The following is an 18,979-nucleotide window of genomic DNA, read 5'->3' as shown; positions in this document are numbered from 1 at the left end:
TCTCAGTGTGTTTGACTCTCTGTGTGTGAGTCTCTATCTCTGTGTGAGTCGCTCTATCTGTGTGAGTCTCTCTCAGTGTGTGAGTCTCTCTCTCTGTGTGAGTCTCGCTCTGTGTGTGAGTCTCGCTCTGTGTGTGAATCTCGCTCTGTGTGTGAGTCTCTCTCTCTCTCTGTGAATCTCTCTCTGTGTGTGAGTCTCTCTCTCAATGTGTGTGAGTCTCTCTCTCTGTGTGAGTCTCGCTCTGTGTGTGAGTCTCGCTCTGTGTGCGAGTCTCTCTCTCAGTGTGTGATTCTTTCTCTCTCAGTCTGTGAGTCTCTCTCTCTCAGAGTGTGAGTCTCCCTCTCTGTGTGTGAGTCTCTCTCTCAGTGTGTGAGTCTCTCTCAGTGTGTGAGTCTCTCTCTCAGTGTGTGAGTCTCTCTCTCTCTGTGTGAGGCTCTCTCTCAGTGTGTGAGTCTCTCTGTGTGTGTGTGAGTCTCTCTCTCAGTGTGTGAGTCTCGCTCTGTGTGTGAGTCTCTCTCTCAGTGTGTGAGTCTCTCTCACTGTGTGTGAGTCTCTCTCTCAGTGTGTGAGTCTCTCTCTATATGTGTGATTCTCTCTCTCTCTGTGTGAGTCTCTCTCTGTGTGTGAGTCTCTCTCTCAGTGTGTGAGTCTCTCTCTCTGTGTGTGAGTCTCTCTCTCAGTGTGTGGGTCTCTCTCTGTGTGTGTGAGTCTCTCTCTCTCTGTGTGAGTCTCGCTCTCAGTGTGTGAGTCTCTCTCAGTGTGTGAGTCTCTCTCTCTGTGTGTGAGCCTCTCTCTCTGTGTGTGAGCCTCTCTCTCAGTGTGTGAGTCTCGCTCTGTGTGTGAGTCTCTCTCTGTGTGTGAGTCTCTCTCTCTGTGTGAGTCTCTCTCTGTGTGTGAGTCTCTCTCTCAGTGTGAGTCTCTCTCTCTGTGTGAGTCTCTCTCTCAGTGTGTGAGTCTCTCTCTGTGTGTGAGTCTCTCTCTCTGTGTGTGAGTCTCTGTGTGTGAGTCTCGCTCTATCTGTGAGTCTCTCTCAGTGTGTGTGTCTCGCTCTGTGTGTGAGTCTCGCTCTGTGTGTGAGTCTCTCTCTCTGTGTGAGTCTCACTCTGTGTGTGAGTCTCTCTCTCTCTGTGTGAGTCTCTCTGTGTGTGAGTCTCTCTCTGTGTGTGAGTCTCTGTGTGTGAGTCTCGCTCTGTGTGTGAGTCTCTCTCTGTGTGTGAGTCTCTCTCTCTGAGTGTGAGTCTCTGTGTGTGAGTCTCGCTCTGTGTGTGAGTCTCTCTCTGTGTGTGACTCTCTCTCTCTGAGTGTGAGTCTCTCTCTCAGTGTGTGAGTCTCTCTCAGTGTGTGAGTCTCTCTCTGTGTGTGAGTCTCTCTCGCTGTGTGAGTCTCTCTCTGTGTGTGAGTCTCTCTCTGTGTGTGAGTCTCTCGCTGTGTGTGAGTCTCTCTCTCAGTGTGTGAGTTTCTATCTGTGTGTGAGTCTCTCTCAGTGTGTGAGTCTCTCTCTCTCTGTGTGAGTCTCGCTCTGTGTGTGAGTCTCTCTCTGTATGTGAATCTCTCTCTCTCTCTGTGAGTCTCTCTCTCTCAGTGTGTTTGACTCTCTGTGTGTGAGTCTCTATCTCTGTGTGAGTCTCTCTATCTGTGTGAGTCTCTCTCAGTGTGTGAGTCTCTCTCTCTGTGTGAGTCTCGCTCTGTGTGTGAGTCTCGCTCTGTGTGTGAATCTCGCTCTGTGTGTGAGCCTCTCTCTCTCTCTGTGAATCTCTCTCTGTGTGTGAGTCTCTCTCTCAATGTGTGTGAGTCTCTCTCTCTGTGTGAGTCTCGCTCTGTGTGTGAGTCTCGCTCTGTGTGTGAGTCTCTCTCTCAGTGTGTGATTCTTTCTCTCTCAGTCTGTGAGTCTCTCTCTCTCAGTGTGTGAGTCTCCCTCTCTGTGTGTGAGTCTCTCTCTCAGTGTGTGAGTCTCTCTCAGTGTGTGAGTCTCTCTCTCAGTGTGTGAGTCTCTCTCTCTCTGTGTGAGGCTCTCTCTCAGTGTGTGAGTCTCTCTGTGTGTGTGTGAGTCTCTCTCTCAGTGTGTGAGTCTCGCTCTGTGTGTGAGTCTCTCTCTCAGTGTGTGAGTCTCTCTCACTGTGTGTGAGTCTCTCTCTCAGTGTGTGAGTCTCTCTCTATGTGTGTGATTCTCTCTCTCTCTGTGTGAGTCTCTGTCTGTGTGTGAGTCTCTCTCTCAGTGTGTGTGTCTCTCTCTCTGTGTGTGAGTCTCTCTCTCAGTGTGTGGGTCTCTCTCTGTGTGTGTGAGTCTCTCTCTCTCTGTGTGAGTCTCGCTCTCAGTGTGTGAGTCTCTCTCAGTGTGTGAGTCTCATTCTCTGTGTGTGAGCCTCTCTCTCTGTGTGTGAGCCTCTCTCTCAGTGTGTGAGTCTCGCTCTGTGTGTGAGTCTCTCTCTGTGTGTGAGTCTCTCTCTCTGTGTGAGTCTCTCTCTGTGTGTGAGTCTCTCTCTCAGTGTGTGAGTCTCACTCTGTGTGTGAGTCTCTCTCTCTGTGTGAGTCTCTCTCTCTGTGTGAGTCTCTCTCTCAGTGTGTGAGTCTCTCTCAGTGTGTGAGTCTCTCTCTCAGTGTGTGAGTCTCTCTCTCTCTGTGTGAGGCTCTCTCTCAGTGTGTGAGTCTCTCTGTGTGTGTGTGAGTCTCTCTCTCAGTGTGTGAGTCTCGCTCTGTGTGTGAGTCTCTCTCTCAGTGTGTGAGTCTCTCTCACTGTGTGTGAGTCTCTCTCTCAGTGTGTGAGTCTCTCTCTATGTGTGTGATTCTCTCTCTCTCTGTGTGAGTCTCTCTCTGTGTGTGAGTCTCTCTCTCAGTGTGTGAGTCTCTCTCTCTGTGTGTGAGTCTCTCTCTCAGTGTGTGGGTCTCTCTCTGTGTGTGTGAGTCTCTCTCTCTCTGTGTGAGTCTCGCTCTCAGTGTGTGAGTCTCTCTCAGTGTGTGAGTCTCTCTCTCTGTGTGTGAGCCTCTCTCTCTGTGTGTGAGCCTCTCTCTCAGTGTGTGAGTCTCGCTCTGTGTGTGAGTCTCTCTCTGTGTGTGAGTCTCTCTCTCTGTGTGAGTCTCTCTCTGTGTGTGAGTCTCTCTCTCAGTGTGTGAGTCTCACTCTGTGTGTGAGTCTCTCTCTCTGTGTGAGTCTCTCTCTCTGTGTGAGTCTCTCTCTCAGTGTGTGAGTCTCTCTCTGTGTGTGAGTCTCTCTCTCTGTGTGTGAGTCTCTGTGTGTGAGTCTCGCTCTATGTGTGAGTCTCTCTCAGTGTGTGAGTCTCGCTCTGTGTGTGAGTCTCTCTCTGTGTGTGAGTCTCGCTCTGTGTGTGAGTCTCGCTCTGTGTGTGAGTCTCTCTCTCTGTGTGTGAGTCTCGCTCTGTGTGTGAGTCTCTCTCTCTGTGTGTGAGTCTCTCTGTGTGTGAGTCTCTCTCTCTGTGTGAGTCTCTGTGTGTGAGTCTCGCTCTGTGTGTGAGTCTCTCTCTGTGTGTGAGTCTCTCTCTCTGAGTGTGAGTCTCTCTCTCAGTGTGTGAGTCTCTCTCAGTGTGTGAGTCTCTCTCTGTGTGTGAGTCTCTCTCGCTGTGTGAGTCTCTCTCTGTGTGTGAGTCTCTCTCTCTCTGTGTGAGTCTCACTCTCTCTGTGAGTCTCTCTCTCTGTGAGTCTCTCTCTGTGTGTGATTCTCTCTCTGTGTGTGAGTCTCTGTGTGTGAGTCTCTCTCTGTGTGTGAGTCTCTCTCTGTGTGTGAGTCTCTCTCTGTGTGTGAGCCTCGCTCTGTGTGTGAGTCTCTCTCTCTGTGTGTGAGTCTCTCTCTGTGTGTGAGTCTCGCTCTGTGTGTGAGTCTCTCTCTCTGTGTGAGTCTCTCTCTGTGTGTGAGTCTCGCTCTGTGTGAGTCTCTCTCTCAGTGTGTTAGTCAATTCAATTCAATTCAATTCAAATGCTTTATTGGCATGAAAGTTTACAGAGAACCATATTGCCAAAGCTTACATTGCAAAAAGGTACAGTTTTCTAACATTCTGTAGGTGTCAATCGATTTGACATTTGTTGGGTACATACAATATTAGTTTTAAACAATATTAATTTTAAACAGTCTTTGTACTTCATTTGGTACGTTCAATATTAATTTTAAACAGTCTTAATTTTAAACAGTCCTCAGGTTGTGACATGTTGTTACATATTTGGCCCCAAGGTATGGTCTGTCTCCTTCTCCTAGGACTAATCTCAATTTTGACAGATCATCCAATTCCTTGAAATCTGGGGTTGTTTGGCTTAGCTTGTTGAATAATATGTTTCTTGATGTGTTGAATTTTTCGCATTTTAGGAGGAAATGCATTTCTGTTTCAACCTCACCAGCCAGACATTGATCGCATATTCTATTCTCTCTAGGCTGCCAGGATTTCTTGTATCTGCCTTTTTCAATTTCCAGTTGGTGGTCGCTTAGTCTGTACCTGGTGAGGGTCTGTCTCTGTTTTGTGTCTCTGATGGTCGTGAGGTAGTCTTCCAGTTTATATTCTCTTTTTAGGGCCCGGTAACATTCTAATCTGCTTTGGCTTTCGGTTATTTTGTTCCAATGTTCCAGATAGGTTTCTTTGCATTTTTTAATGATTTGGTTCACTCGGATTGGTGTTTGGACGGCTGTGTTGGTCTGGGGCTGGTCAGGGTCCGGCTGAGTACTTAGTTTCAGTAGCAGCTGACTCAGGGGACTCTTTTCTGGGTTTAGCTCTTAGGTCTGAAAGGCTTTGAAATGAAGGGTGTCTGGGGAGCTGGATTTGAGGTGATTTAGGAAGTTTAGTGCTCGTTTTTGGATGTTTATTATCAGTGGGTATCTGCCTAGTTCGGCTCTGCATGCATTTGTTGGCTTTTTTCTTTGGGTGCGAAGGATGCTTCGGCAGAATTCTGCATGTAGGGCTTCTATTGTGTGTTTTTCCCATTTAGTGTAGCTTTGTTGATTTAGCGGGCCCCATACTTCACTACCGTACAGTGCAATGGGCAGGATTATGCTGTCAAATATTTTGAGCCGGATTTTGATTGGGATTTGGATGTTGTAGAATTTTCTTTTTATTGCATATAGGGCTCTTCGGGCTTTTTCTTTTAGTGCATTCACTGCTATGCTGAAGCTCCCTGATGCTGTAATAGTTAGACCAAGGTAGGTGTAGCTCATAGTGTGTCCTATAGTGGTATCACTGAGGGTAAACTGGTATTTGTTTTCCTGACATCTGGGCCTTTTTTGAAAAATCATGATGTTGGTTTTCTTTAGATTTACTGTTAGAGCCCAATTTTGGCAGTATTTGTCGAGTAGGTCTAGTTGTTGCTGTAATCCCTGTTCTGTGGGAGACAGCAGAACCAGGTCATCCGCATAGAACAGGGATTTCACTTCTCCATCCAGGAGACGGAGACCTGGTGTCTCGCTTTGCTCCAGCATGTCTGCTAATTCATTTATGTATATGTTGAACAGGGTCGGGCTCAAATTGCAGCCCTGCCGGACGCCTCTTCTCTGGGTGAAGAAATCGGTGCGTTTGTCTCCAATTTTGACCCCGCATATGTTTTTCAGATACATTGATTTAATAAGGTCATAGACTTTGCCCCCTATTCCACACTGAAGAAGTTTATAATAGAGCCCTTCGTGCCATATAGAGTCAAAGGCTTTCTTGAAGTCGATGAAACAGGCGAATATTTTCCCATTTTTTGTTTGGTGTATATGTTTTCCAATGAGGGTGTGAAGGGTATAGATATGGTCGGCTGTGCGGTGTTTTGGATGAAAGCCTATTTGCTTTTTTCTGAGGATATTATGTTTGTTAAGAAAATCAAGTAATCTACTATTTAGAATACTGCAGAATAACTTCCCTAGACAACTGTTGACACAGATGCCGCGGTAGTTATTTGGGTCTGATTTGTTTCCACTTTTATATATGGGGGAGATTAGTCCTTGGCACCAGATATCGGGAAAACAGCCTGAGCGTAATATGATGTTGAATAGTTTGAGTATCGCACCCTGCATCTCCATATTGCTGAACTTGAGCATTTCATTTTTGATGTTGTCTGGGCCACAGGCTTTCTTTAGGTGGAGAGATTTTGTTTTTGTGGCCAGTTCTTTCCATGTGATTGGGGAGTCTACAGGGTTTTGGTTGTCTTTAATTGTTGCTTCTAATGTGTGGAGTTTTTCTGTGACCTGATGTTGACTTGGGTTTGTTTCGTTTATTGGGATGTCTTTGTAGAGGTTTTCAAAATGTGTTCTCCAGATGTCTCCATCTTGGATTGGTAATGCTTGCAATTGTGTTGTACTCAGGTTATTCCACATTTCCCAGAATTGTTTTGGATTGGTGGAGTTTTCAATTTCTTCGAGTATTTTGTGGGTATAGTTTTGTGTTTTGTTCCTAATGGTGTGTTTATATCTTTTGAGGGTTTCATTGTATCTAGTACGTAGGTCCAGATTGTTTGGTTGGTGATGCTTTTGGTTTGATATTTTTCTCAGGTCTTTTCTGGCATTTTTGCATTCGTGGTCAAACCATTTCTTATTTTTATTTTGTCTTTTGTGACGCTTCCTCTTCTGTTTCACAAGGTCGGCTTTTACAGCTGCCTCATGGAAGATCATATTTATATCCTCTATGGCCATGTTTACACCATCTCTGGTGATCTCGTATGGGTTTTCTTTAAATTTTGATATTTTACTTGTGAGATCAGGTGACTTTAGTGCTGTGATGAATTTTTCTCCACTGTCTGGGGCCCATCTGTATGTCTGGTTTATTTTATGGAGCTTACTGGGTTCCTTTTTTGTGTCTGTAGTTTGGGCAGAACGTTTAATGTACATATTTATTTGGTTATGGTCTGAGAGGGGGGATTGCTGCCTGACAGTGAATGAGTTGATATCGCAGGGGTCCAGGTCAGTGATTGTATAGTCCACCACACTAGACCCAAGAGTTGAGGAGTATGTGAGTCTCCCTAGGGAGTCCCCTCTGAACCTACCGTTAACTATGTACAGGCCTAAGGCTCGGCAGAGTTGCACTACCTCCCTACCGCTTTTATTTATTTCACGATCAAGGTTGTTCCGATTTGCGATGGCTGGTGTGACATCTAAAGGGGTCTGGCCAAACACATGGTTGTTTCCCTGTGGGTCTATGAAGTCAGGTTCACAACCGGTCCTTGCATTTAGGTCCCCACATATTATCACCTTTCCTTGGGCCTGGAAATGGCTGATTTCCATGTGGAGAGTATCAAATAACTCCTCTTCGAAATATGGCGATTCTATTGGAGGTATGTAGATCGCACATAAGTAAACATCTTTTTTTGCTATTCCTATATTTTTATCTAGTTTTAGCCATACGTGTGATTTTCCCTGTTTTACCGGTGAGATGTGTTTGTCCAGTTCTTCCTTATACCACACCAATATTCCCCCGGAGGTTCTGCCCTTGCGTGTTTTAGTCTTCTTTACTGAGGGCACAATGATTTCATGGTACATTGGAGGACAGTGGGTCGGCACGTCCTTTTGGCACCATGTTTCTGTTAGCACAATTATATCAATGTCTTTTATAGCTTTTAGGAATTCAGGGTCTGTACTCTTCATCCCAAAAGTTGAGGAGCGGAGGCCCTGGATATTCCAGCAGCTTATGTGGAAAGAACGCATTTATATAGTTCAATAAAACGAAATAAAATGGACCTATTTTGTGGGATGAGTGTGGAAACACTATTTTCTATAATGCTAAATGATGATTTAGTATAAATTTCATGAGGCATGCACATATATCTATCTAATAATAGTAATAATACTGATAAGATAACAATAATGATAATGATAAATAACAATATTAATAATTTCTCCGGCTTTCTATCAGGCTGTTCAGCATCGTCATGATCTTTCTCAGTTCTTGGTCTACAGTCTGTGGTCTAGAGGGGGGTCTTGGGTCAGGTATAAAAGCACGGTTCTGTTGTTGGTTTTGTAATGGGGGGTGGGGGACATTGGTGGTCCTGTTTGGGCTCCCAATGGTAGAGGGGGTGGGAGGGCTGCGTCTTTTGGCAGTGTTTATGAGGTTTCTTGCGAAGACCCACATCCGCTGTTTGAGTAGATGTATTTTGTCATAGAGGTCCCTTGTGTTGATGTTTGGATGATGGGCCAGGGAGACGTTGGGGAGGACAGAACATCTCGTGTCGATCTCCCTGTTGGTGTTGTGGATTATATAGGCTGGGGTGTCCTTTCTGGGCAGTAGTGTGGAGATCACGATCCGCGCCTCGGGGAATTCCCTGCTGGCCTTTTCTGCCATCCTGCTCACCGCCCTAGCCGTGCCTTCCTGTAGGGTGCGTAGGTCGTTCGTGCCTGTGTGGATCACAATCCATTTGGGGCTTCCAAGGGATTCTTTGTTCAGGATCTTCATTGCTTGGTCTGTGTTGCTGCACCATCTTTTCAGGACTTGATGGTCTGGGAACAGCCTCTGGGGGTCCAGAAACTTTGCGTTGGAGTCGGTCAGCAGGACCGCCTGAGGGGCTGGTTTTTCAGACTGGGTAACAATAGTCTGGGTAGGACTCGCCTGGTGGCTGGTTGTTGGCTGGGTTTCTGGGATATGTTGTGTGGCAGGAGCGGGGTTTGGGGCTTTCGGTGTGTCATCGTTTGGGGGGGTATCTGTCGGTTTTTGTGTTCCTGTGTGTGAGGACTGGGTAGCAGTAGTCTGGGCATGACTCGATTGAGGGCTGGTTGGAGCGGGGTTTGTGGCTTTCGGTGTGTCTTCGTGTGGGGTGGCATCCGACGGGTTCTGTGTCCTTGTGTGTGTTTTTGTGTCCTCAGGTTTTTGGACCTTAAGACGTTTGTGTTGCCTGCTGAGCCTTTCTACGGTCTCCTTCATTTTGTTTTGTTGAGTACGGAGTTCTTTGATCTCATTTCTTTGCTCCTCTATGGTCTTTCTCAGTTTGTGGATGGTGGACTCGTGTTCCGTTTTTAGCTGTTTGAATTCCTACTTCAAATTCTTGGCCAGTGTTTCTCTGTATTCGTTGAAATCAAGTTCTAGTTTGGCCAGATTCTCTTTCATCATTTTGTTTTCGTTGAGAGGTGTGGGGGGGTGGAGATGGACAGGGAGGTGTTTTCCTCTGCTGGTCTCTCTTCTTCTTCCTCCACTTGGCTCTCATCATCCTCTGTTCGACTCTCTTTTGTTTCCTGTCCATTGGTTCCCTTTGTGTCTGCCTTAGTTTTCAACTGGGGGAATTCCTTTTCGAAGGAGTCCAGATTTTCCACATTCCCCTGTATCATGATCTTTCTATTTTTGTTGTAGTAGCTTATGGTTAGCAGGGGGTCATCTTTATCTAGGTTTCCATCTTTACATATTTTCAGTCTGCCTCCACTGCCAATACCTTCACTGGAGACGTATGTGTAGTGTTTTTGTAAAGTCTCCTTCCAGGAGGTGACGTATTCGGTGTAGAATATGAGGTTGTTCTTCAGCTTAGTCCCTTTGTGTGTGGTATAGTCAACGTAGAGGATCTCTGGGTTATTTTTTAGTGTTGTGTACTTGTATTTTTCCTTTGCTTTATTTTTTGTGCATTGCTCAGGATATATCATTTCCCTGCTCATTGTAGTCGTTTGTTTTTTGTCTCAGATAGATAACTTTTTTTTCTCTTTTTTGTGCCGTGTTCCACCTTAGCCCACTTTTAGGTCCAAAATTGGGAGTTTTTCAGGGGTTCATCTTTGATATAGCTGCTCTTAAAGGTTTATCTTTCTCTTTCTCTCACAGGCTCTTGGTTCGGGTAGTTTATCGTTTCTCTCGGGTTTCTATTCCTTTTCCTCGCGGGTTTGTTGTTCTTTTTTCAGGTTTTTTTCGAACTAAATTTGAATAAAATTAAACTTTTTCTGAACTAACTTTAACTAAAATGAAACTTAGGTAGAATTAGGTAAAACTTATTTCTCCGGCTTTATTTATTTATTTATTTATTTATTTTCCTCTTCCGACTCTCTCACTCGCTCTCCGGGTCTCGGACTCGCTCTCTCTCTCCGTGCTCCAAACTCGTCCACTCTCCGTGCCCCGGACTCATTCGCTTTCCGCGCTCTGGGCGGATCTCTTCGCGTCGTCGTGTCGGTCTCAGGCCCCCGGGTTTTTTGACTCACCAGGCTGTTTTCTGCCCTGGGCTCCCGGTCTCCGTTCCCGCGGTCTCTGGGCCTCGCGTTCTCGGGTTCACCCTCCCCAGGCCTCTTATTTACTGTCCTGGTTCGGGCTGCTCCTCCCGGTCTCCGGTCTCGTGGTTCAGGCCTCTGTCTCAGTGTGTATCTGTGATTCTCTCAGCGCTCTCTCTCGCTGTTTCTCTCTCGCTATTTCTCGCTGTTTCTCTCTCTCGCTGTTTCTCTCGCTGTTTCTCTCTCCCGAGTTACTCGGAGCAGCCGCGAACTCTGCCCAAGTTGGGAGTTGCCGTTCCCGGGACTTGTTGCTGATTTTCGGCTCTCACCTGCTCTCCGCTCCGCTGGTGCCGGGGCCGGGGGTTTGGGTTGGGTCGCTTTCTTTAGTCTCTCTCTCTCTGTTCCCGCGACCTCGCTCTCTCTCTCTCTGTCCCCGGGCCTTACTGTATCTCTGGGCCGGTCTCTCGGTCTCGGTGAGCCGGGCTGTGTCCCGGGTGTCTCCGGGCTCTTGGTGTCCTGGTGCTGGGTCGCTCTGTCTCACTCTGTTTCTCTCTCTCTCTGTGTGTGAGTCTCTCTCTCAGTGTCTGAGTCTCTCTCTCTGTGTGAGTCTCTCTCTGTGTGTGAGTCTCTCTCTCTGTGTGAGTCTCTCTCTGTGTGTGAGTCTCTCTCTGTGTGTGAGTCTCTCTCTCAGTGTGTGAGTCTCTCTCTCAGTGTCTGAGTCTCTCTCTGTGTGTGAGTCTCTCTCTGTGTGTGAGTCTCTCTCTCTCTGTGTGAGTCTCTCTCTGTGTGTGAGTCTCTCTCTGTGTGTGAGTCTCTCTCAGTGTGTGAGTCTCTCTGTGTGTGTGTGTCTCTCTCTCTGTGTGTGAGTCTCTCTCTCAGTGTGTGAGTCTCTCTCTCAGTGTGTGAGTATCTCTCTCTCTCTGTGTGAGTCTCTCTCTCTGTGTGTGATTCTCTCTCTCTGTGTGTTAGTCTCTCTCTCACTGTGTGAGTCTCTCTCTCTGTGTGTGAGTCTCGCTCTGTGTGTGTGAGTCTCTCTCTCTCTCTGTGAGCCTCGCTCTGTGTGTGAGTCTCGCTCTGTGTGTGAGTCTCTCTGTGTGTGTGAGTCTCGCTCTGTGTGTGATTCTCTCTCTCTGTGTGTTAGTCTCTCTCTCACTGTGTGAGTCTCTCTCTCTGTGTGTGAGTCTCGCTCTGTATGTGTGAGTCTCTCTCTCTGTGTGTGAGCCTCGCTCTGTGTGTGAGTCTCGCTCTGTGTGTGAGTCTCTCTCTGTGTGTGAGTCTCGCTCTGTGTGTGTGAGTCTCTCTCTGTGTGTGAGTCTCTCTCTCTGTGTGAGTCTCGCTCTGTGTGTGAGTCTCGCTCTGTGTGTGAGACTCTCTCTGTGTGTGAGTCTCGCTCTCTGTGTGAGTCTCGCTCTGTGTGTGTGTCTCTCTCTCTATGTGAGTCTCGCTCTGTGTGTGTGAGTCTCTCTCTGTGTGTGAGTCTCGCTCTCTGTGTGAGTCTCTCTCTGTGTGTTTCTCGCTCTGTGTGTGAGTCTCGCTCTGTGTGAGAATCTCTCTCTCTGTGTGTGAGTCTCGCTCTCTGTGTGAGTCTCTCTCTGTGTGTGAGTCTCTCTCTCTGTGTGTGAGTCTCTCTCTGTGTGTGTGAGTCTCTCTCTCTCTGTGTGGTTCTCTCTCTGTGTGTGAGTCTCTCTCTCTGTGTGTGAATCTCTCTCTCTGTGTGTGAGTCTCTCTCTCAGTGTGTGAGTCTCTCTCTGTGTGTGAGTCTCTCTCTCTCTGTGAGTGTGAGTGTCTCTCTCTCTCTCTGTGTCTCCCTCTCCTTGTGAGTGTCTCTGTGTGTGTGTGCGTGTCATTTGTCACTTTGACATTTGGTTATGCATTTGTCCCAATGAAATTTCAATTAATGAGTTCACTTTGTCTCTCCGTGTGTGTCTCTGTGTGTGAGTCTCTCTCTGTGTGTCAGTCTCTTTCTCAATGAGTGTGAGTCTCTGTGTGTGAGTCTCTCTCTGTGTGTAAGTCTCTCTCTGTGTGTGAGTCTCTCTCTCAGTGTGTGTGAGTCTCTCAATGTGTGTGAGTCTCTCTCTCTCTGTGAGTCTCTCTCTCTCTGTGAGTCTCTCTCTCTGTGTGAGAGTCTCAGTGTGTGAGTCTCTCGCTGTGTGAGAGTCTCTGTGTGTGAGTCTCTCTCTGCGTGTGAGTCTCTGTGTGTGAGTTTCTCTCTCTCTCTCTGTGAGTCTCTCTCTCAATGTATGTGAGTCTCTGTGTGTGAGTCTCTCTCTCAGTGTGTGTGAGTCTCTGTGTGTGAGTCTCTCTCTGTGTGAGAGTCTCTGTGTTTGAGTCTCTCTCTGTGTGTGAGTCTCTGTGTGTGAGTCTCTCTCTCTCTCTCTGTGAGTCCCTCGCTCAATGTGTTTGAGTCTCTGTGTGTGAGTCTCTCTCTCTGTTTGTGAGTCTCTCTGTGTGAGAGTCTCTGTGTGTGAGTCTCTCTCTGTGTGTGAGTCTCTGTGTGGGAGTCTCTCTCTCTCTCTCTGTGAGTCTCTCTCTGTGTGTGAGTCTCTGTGTGTAAGTCTCTCTCTATGTGAGTCCGTCTCAGTGTGTGTGAGTCTCTGTGTGTGTGTCTCTCTCTGTTTTTGAGTCTCTCGCTGTGTGAGAGTCTCTGTGTGTGAGTCTCTCTCTCTCTCTGTGAGTCTCTCTCTCTGTGTGTGAGTCTCTGTGTGTGAGTCTCTCTCTCTGTGAGTCCCTCTCTCAATGTGTGTGAGTCTCTGTGTGTGAGTCTCTGTTTGTGAGTCTCTCTGTGTGAGAGTCTCTGTGTGTGAGTCTCTCTCTCAGTGTGTGTGAGTCCCTGTGTGTGAGTCTCTCTCTCAGTGTGTGTGAGTCACTGTGTGTGAGTCTCTCTCTCTCTCTCTGTGATTCTCAGTGTGTGAGCATCTCTCTCTCTCTCTGTGAGTCTCTCGCTCAGTGTGTGTGAGTCTCTGTGTGTGAGTCCCTCTCTCAATGTGTGTGAGTCTCTGTGTGTCAGTCTCTCTCTGTTTGTGAGTCTCTCTGTGTGAGAGTCTCTGTGTGTGAGTCTCTCTCAGTGTATGTGAGTCTCTGTGTGTGAGTCTCTGTGTGTGAGTCCCTCTCTCAATGTGTGTGAGTCTCTGTGTGTGAGTCTCTCTCTCTGTGAGTCCCTCTCTCAATGTGTGTGAGTCTCTGTGTGTGAGTCTCTCTCTGTTTGTGAGTCTCTCTGTGTGAGAGTCTCTGTGTGTGAGTCTCTCTCAGTGTGTGTGAGTCTCTGTGTGTGAGTCTCTGTGTGTGAGCCCCTCTCTCAATGTGTGTGAGTCTCTGTGTGTGAGTCTCTGTGTGTGAGTCCCTCTCTCAATGTGTGTGAGTCTCTGTGTGTGAGTCTCTCTCTCTGTGAGTCCCTCTCTCAATGTGTGTGAGTCTCTGTGTGTGAGTCTCTGTTTGTGAGTCTCTCTGTGTGAGAGTCTCTGTGTGTGAGTCTCTCTCTGTGAGTGAGTCTCTGTGTGTGAGTCTCTCTCTCTCTGTGAGTCTCTCTCTCAATGTGTGTGGGTCTCTCTGTGTGAGTCTCTCTCTCAGTGTGTGAGTCTCTGTGTGTGATTCTCTCTCTGTGTGTGAGTCTCTCTCTGTTTGTGAGTCTCTCTCTGTGTGAGAGTCTCTGTGTGTGAGTCTCTCTCTGTATGTGAGTCTCTGTGTGTGATTCTCTCTCTGTGTGTGAGTCTCTCTCTGTGTATGAGTCTCTGTGTGTGGGTCTCTCTCTGTGTGTGATTCTCTCTCTCAGTGTGGGTGATTCTCTGTGTGTGAGTCTCTCTCTCTGTGTGTGAGTCTCTGTGTGTGAGTCTCTCTCTGTGTGAGAGTCTCTGTGTGTGAGTCTCTCTCTCTGTGTGAGTCTCTGTGTGTGAGTCTCTCTCTGTGTGTGTGAGTCTCTATGTATGAGTCTCTCTCTGTGTGAGAGTCTCTCTGTGTGAGTCTCTCTCTCTCTCTGTGAGTCTCTGTGTGTGAGTCTCTCTCTCTGTGTGTGAGTCTCTGTGTATGAGTCTCTCTCTGTGTGAGAGTCTCTGTGTGTGAGTCTCTCTGTGTGTGTGAGTCTCTGTGTGTGATTCTCTCTCTCTGTGTGAGTCTCTGTGTGTGAGTCTCTCTCTCTGTGTGTGAGTCTCTGTGTGTGTGTCTCTCTCTCTCTCTGTGTGAGCCTCTCTCTCTCTGTGAATCTCTGTGTGTGAGTCTCTCTGTGTGTGTCTCTCTCTGTGTGTGCGTCTCTGTGTGTGAGTCTCTCTCTCTCTCTGTGTGAGTCTCTCTCTGTGTGAGAGCCTCTGTGTGTGATTCTCTCTCTCTGTGTGAGTCTCTGTGTGTGAGTCTCTCTCTCTGTGTGTGAGTCTCTGTGTGTGTGTGTCTCTCTCTCTCTGTGTGAGCCTCTCTCTCTCTGTGAGTCTCTGTGTGTGAGTCTCTCTGTGTGTGTGTCTCTCTCTCTCTGTGTGAGTCTCTCTCTCTCTGTGAGTCTCTGTGTGTGAGTCTCTCTCTCTCTCTGTGTCTCTCTCTGTGTGTGAGTCTCTGTGTGTGAGTCTCTCTCTCTCTCTCTGTGAGTCTCTCTCTGTGTGAGAGTCTCTGTGTGTGAGTCTCTCTCTGTGTGAGAGTCTCTGTGTGTGAGTCTCTCTCTCTGTGTGAGTCTCTCTCTCAGTGTGTGTGAGTCTCTCTCAATGTGTGTGGAGCTTTGTGTGTGTGAGTCTCTCTCTCAATGTGTGTGAGTCTTATGTGTGTGAGTCTCTCTCTGTGTGTGAGTCTCTGTGTGTGATTCTCTCTCTGTGTGTGAGTCTCTCTCTGTGTGAGAGTCTCTGTGTGTGAGTCTCTCTCTCTGTGTGAGTCTCTGTGTGTGAGTCTCTCTCTCTGTATGAGTCTCTCTCTCAGTGTGTGTGAGTCTCTGTGTGTGTGTCTCTCTCAGTGTGTGTGGATCTTTGTGTGTGTGAGTCTCTCTCTCAATGTGTGTGAGTCTTATGTGTGTGAGTCTCTCTCTGTGTGTGTGTCTCTGTGTGTGAGTCTCTCTCTCTGTGTGAGTCTCTGTGTGTGAGTCTCTCTCTCTGTGTGATTCTCCCTCTCAGTGTGTGTGAGTCTTTGTGTGTGAGTCTCTCTCAGTGTGTGTGGATCTTTGTGTGTGTGAGTCTCTCTCTCAATGTGTGTGAGTTTTATGTGTGTGAGTCTCTCTGTGTGACTCTCTCTCTGTGTGAGTCTCTGTGTGTGACTCTCTCTCTGTGTGAGTCTCTGTGTGTGACTCTCTCAATGTGTGTGAGTCTTATGTGTGTGACTCTCTCAATGTGTGTGAGTCTTATGTGTGTGAGTCTCTCTCTCAATGTGTGTGAGTCTTATGTGTGTGAGTCTCTCTCTGTGTGTGAGTCTCTGTGTGTGAGTCTCTCTCTCTGTGTGTGAGTCTCTCTCTCTCTCTGTGTGAGTCTCTCTCTGTGTGTGAGTCTCTGTGTGTGAGTCTCTCTCTGTGTGTGAGTCTCTCTGTGTGTGAGTCTCTCTCTCTGTGAGTCTCTGTGTGTGAGTCTCTGTGTGTGTGTGTCTCTCTCTCTCTGTGTGAGTCTCTCTCTGTGTGTGAGTCTCTGTGTGTGAGTCTCTCTCTGTGTGTGAGTCTCTCTCGCTCTATGAGTCTCTCTCTCTGTGAGTGTGAGTGTCTCTGTGTGTGTGTTTGACAAATGGTGATGGAATGTGTTGGAATCCCGTACCAGCTGCCAGGCCGTCGGTCACCTTCGGGAGGGAACATCGGATCTGGACCGGGTCAACGGCACCTGAATGGGCTTGCTGGGAGATACAGAGCAGTACTACGCTTCTGTAGTTGTGCCATTTGCCGGCCAAGGGACAGCAGTTGGCAGCAGACCCCTTTCCGACAGCTGAGTCAGTGGGGCGGCCACCGACCTTCTTGCGCGAACCACCAGTGCAAGCCAGGGGCAAGGGATATCGTGCGATACTGGAACGGAGTCGGTCCGACACCGGGAAGCCGGGTGCCGGTCACTCCGAAGCGAGCCTGGGTTTTTCCAGTTTAAAACGACGGGAATGAGTGCTGCCCTCCAGTGGTGGAATTCTCCCATTGCAGGTTTTAATTTTCAGTTATCCATTTGCCTCGTTTGGCAGGGCGGCAGTCAAACGCCTTTCATTCCGCACTCCCGTGTCCGATTTCTGTCGGGGATGGCTCGTTGGAAAGTCCCGATGCTGGCGCACACTATGTTGTCTCTCTGGCTTCGGGCGAGTTAGGGACAGTGTTGGAATCCCCTATCGCCTGCCGGGTCACCGGCTACTGGGCCGGTAATCGGGCACAACTTCCGACAGCAACGTCGGATCTGGTCCGGGTCAACGGCGATGGAATGGGCTTGCGGGGCTGCACAGGGCAACAGCAGCTTTGTGTAGCTGGACCTTGTGTAGCTGCACCTTTGAATGGCTGAGTGACTGCTGTCAGGCTGCAGACCGTGGGGGCTGACCTTCAGGCGTGATCTGCCAGGGCAAGCCAGGGGCAAGGGGCATCCAGAGCCTGGGTTTCTCCCCATTTAAAACGATGGGAAGGAATGCTGCCCTCTGGCGGTGGAATCCTTCAATTGCAGTTTTTAGGTTTGTCGAATTCGCAATATTGAACATTGTCCTATAAGGGTCTATTGGTAGAAAAGGCCTTAATTTTAAAAGACGGTTTTAAAAGAAGCCCAGAAAAAGGGGCACACAAATTGGCCGTCCTACCCCGTGACCAGCTTTTTGGGACATTTTAAAATGGTTCCTGCAGTCCCCAGACAGCTTTTGTGGATTCAGCCCACAGCAAGTTCTGGAAGGCATTTTCGGAGAAAACGAAACCAGACAGAGCCCCATACATACAGATTGGATGCAGATCTGATCAGATCGGCCTGTAGATAAAGGCCATCTAAATGTTTACCCAGACAAAGGGGAACAGATTCAAGTTCAAAGAGGGACATTAAAAACAATACAATGTCATTCCAGACCAGAGATGGCAGTTACCGGCCATCCCGAAGATACGTTAAAAACAAAGAATACCCCGCTGGGCTACAAGCCCGACATAAGTTAAACAAAGACTAACACTGATTTGGCGGGAGATAAGGGCCTCCATGGAAAAGTATAACTGGAGTCCTGGGGTAGAGTTGAGAAAGATTCAGATCAGAGTCCTGGGGCAGCGTTGAGAAAGATTCGGATCGGAGTCCTGGGGCTGCTTTGAGAAAAATTCAGATCGGAGTCCTGGGGTAGCGTTGAGAAAGATTCGGATCTGAGTCCTGGGGTAGCGTTGAGAAACATTCGGATCGGAGACCTGGGGTAGTGTTGAGAAAGATTTGTATCGGAGTCCTGGGGTAGCATTGAGAAAGATTTGGATCGGAGTCCTAGGGTAGCGCTGAGAAAGATTTGGTTTGGAGTCCTGGGGCAGCGTTGAGAAAGATTCGGATCGGAGTCCTGCGGTAGCGTTGAGAAAGATTCGGATCGGAGTCCTGGGGTAGTGTTCAGAAAGGTTCGGATCGGAGTCCTGGGGTAGTGTTCAGAAAGATTCGGATCGGAGTCCTGGGGTAGCGTTGAGAAAGATTTGGTTTGGAGTCCTGGGGCAGCGTTGAGAAAGATTCGGATCGGAGTCCTGGGGTAGTGTTCAGAAAGGTTCGGATCGGAGTCCTGGGGTAGCGTTCAGAAAGATTCGGATCGGAGTCCTGGGGTAGCATTGAGAAAGATTCGGATCAGAGTCCTGGGGCAGCGTTGAGAAAGGTTCGGATCGGAGTCCTGGGGCAGCGTTGAGAAAGATTCGGATCGGAGTCCTGGGGTAGCGTTGAGAAAGATTCGGATCGGAGTCCTGGGGTAGTGTTCAGAAAGGTTCGGATCGGAGTCCAGGGGTAGCGTTCAGAAAGATTCGGATCGGAGTCCTGGGGTAGCGTTGAGAAAGATTTGGTTTGGAGTCCTGGGGTAGCGTTGAGAGAGATTCGGATCGGAGTCCTGGGGTAGCGTTGAGAAAGATTCAGATCGGAGTCCTGGGGTAGCGTTGAGAAAGGTTCGGATCGGAGTACTGGGGTAGCGTTCAGAAAGATTCGGATCGGAGTCCTGGGGTAGCTTTGAGAAAGGTTCGGATCGGAGTCCTGGGGTAGCGTTGAGAGAGATTCGGATCAGAGTCATGGGGCAGCGTTGAGAAAGATTCGGATCGGAGTCCTGGGTTAGCGTTGAGAGAGATTCGGATCGGAGTCCTGGGATAGCGTTGAGAGAGATTCGGAGCGGAGTACTGGGGTAGCGTTGAGAAAGATTCGGATCGGAGTCCTGGGGTAGCATTGAGAAAGATTCGGATCGGAGTCCTGGGGTAGCGTTGAGAAAGGTTCGGATCGGAGTCCTGGGGTAGCATTGAGAAAGATTCGGATCGGAGTCCTCGGGTAGCGTTGAGAGAGATTCGGATCGGAGTCCTGGGGTAGCGTTGAGAAAAATTCGGATCAGAGTCCTGGGGTAGCGTTGAGAAAGATTCGGATCGGAGTCCTTGGGTAGCGTTGAGAAAGATTCGGATCAGAGTCCTGGGGTAGCATTGAGAAAGATTCGGATCGGAGACCTGGAATAGCATTGAGAAAGATTCGGATCGGAGTCCTGGGATAGCGTTGAGAAAGATTCAGATCGGAGTCCTGGGGTAGCGTTGAGAAAGTTTCGGTACACAGTCCTGGGGTAGCGTTGAGAAAAATTCGGATCGGAGTCCTGGGGTAGCGTTGAGAAAGATTCGGATCGGAGTCCTGGGGTAGCATTGAGAAAGATTCGGTAAACAGTCCTGGGGTAGCATTGAGAAAGATTCAGATCGGAGTCCTGGGGTAGCATTGAGAAAGATTCAGATCGGAGTCCTGGGGCAGCATAGAGAAAGATTCGGATCGGAGTCCTGGGGTAGCATTGAGAAAGATTCGGTAAACAGTCCTGGGGTAG

This window comes from Somniosus microcephalus, unplaced genomic scaffold (assembly GCF_052327205.1).
Source record: "Somniosus microcephalus isolate GS21.2 unplaced genomic scaffold, FLI_Smic_1.0 unresolved_chr4, whole genome shotgun sequence".
NCBI lineage: Eukaryota > Metazoa > Chordata > Chondrichthyes > Squaliformes > Somniosidae > Somniosus > Somniosus microcephalus.
This window is presented reverse-complemented; position numbering follows the sequence as displayed.